Consider the following 1829-nt stretch of genomic DNA (forward strand, 5'->3'; position numbering starts at 1 on the left):
TCTTCTTTCCACTGGTCTACTCTGCATATGTGTAAAGGGCATTCCAGAGCCCCAGTCCACAACTATTCTATCCAAAACTCCCCAGGCCAAAGGCTGAGATATTTACAGTCCTTACTCCCTGAAGGTCACAGCCCATGCCTGTGTCTGAACAAAGGTTCTATCCACTGTCTTAAAACGTCTTCTGTACCTTGATTGTTTCCTGTTTAATGAGTTTCAACATCCTTCATGTGTTTTATCAGCTAAAAGCTTTCCTGTGCTGGCTTCTCAGGTCCTGCCCTCAGAGCTCTTTAACCTTAGCAAGCCCCCTCCCATGGGAAGTTAAGGGAAAGGGACAGGATATGAGTTCCATTCTCTGGCTGCTTCTTTTAGTGCCACTCCTTGACCGACTATGTCCCAGAGACTCTGTATCTCTCTGGAAACCAAGGCGCCAGTCCCTAAACAGATTGCTACCTTTTGAGGAGCTGGGATGGCAAAGCAAACACCAAATAAAAGCCACCCCCTCTGTTTGTCATGCAAACTTTCAGGCACACTTCTAAATGAAATGAATGGGATATGGGAAGGCGGAAGGGGTGATAAAATATCACCTGGCCACATAATGAAGTTGAAAAATGGATTTCTCAATGGAAGTACAACCATTTAGTCACTGAGTTGTGTTCAAAGATGAGCATTACCAGCAGGAGAAAATTCCTAGGAGAAAATCTGTCTTTGAGCTGAGTTGCTCAAGGCTAAGATACTTCTGCCTAAGATTCTGCCTGGATGTTGGCATATTATATCCCGAATCTCACGTTTCCCATAAGTTCTGTGGGTCTTATTGCCAATTTTGCTTAGTGTGGTGATTTTTCGAAATGAATGTGTTCTGTTATTGCACAATTGGCTACTCGTACCACAGTTCCATTAACAAGATGAAGAGCTTGGGAAAATAGGAAAAAGAAAAGAGATTAAATGCTACTATCATGAGGAAATTATTAATTTGACCTTGACACAATACCAAATAAATCTACCAAACTAAAGGCAATCATTGGGCTTGGAATTACATGAAGCTCTGGAATTTCTAAATCTCGGGGGGTTGAGAGAAGTAAGAAGTTGTTTCCATAATGGCTAGAGTCAAAAAGGAAATATGGTCAAAAAAATAATATTCAGGAAATTTGATAAATCTGGAAGTTAGGTTCATGCCCCTCATTATGAATAATTTATTTTAATTTCAGGAGAGGGGCACAATTTCCAAATGACTGAGATTTTTCATCACTAAAATAATTGCTGTTCGATTTGAAACCAGTCCCTGTCCCGGTTCCAAACTACCAACACTAAAGGCTCTGAAAGCAGGCCTGCAAAGAGGTACTTGTTTGTGTGTGTGTTGTGGAAAAACAATGACTTAACAGGCCTTTATGACTTCTGCTTTGGTCAAATTGCACTACTCATGTCCACGTAGCCAGCTTCAGACCTATTGACTAGTTGACTGTTTAAAACCAAAATTGGCGATAAAAATATCACTGAGCATGTCTGAAAAACAGTAATGCTGTTTGCCAAGTTTTCCCGGGTTATCACCTTGTAAGCATATGGTAGGATTACATTCCCGAGTCTCCTGTGTGTCTGATCAAAGGGCTGATACCCAAGAATGTTGTGGTACACTGGGGCCATCTACCTTGATTGAACGCACACATGAGCCAGCTGTGAAAAGTAAATGTTTTTATTTTTATTTGTAAAGTAACAACCAGAATCTGTTTTGTGTACAGGGGTTTAAATACACACACACACACATACACACACACGCAAATAACAATACCTACAAGAATATTTTTTAAGTTTCACAAATGAGGAAACTAAAGCCC

Source organism: Acinonyx jubatus, chromosome B2, assembly GCF_027475565.1.
Source record: "Acinonyx jubatus isolate Ajub_Pintada_27869175 chromosome B2, VMU_Ajub_asm_v1.0, whole genome shotgun sequence".
NCBI lineage: Eukaryota > Metazoa > Chordata > Mammalia > Carnivora > Felidae > Acinonyx > Acinonyx jubatus.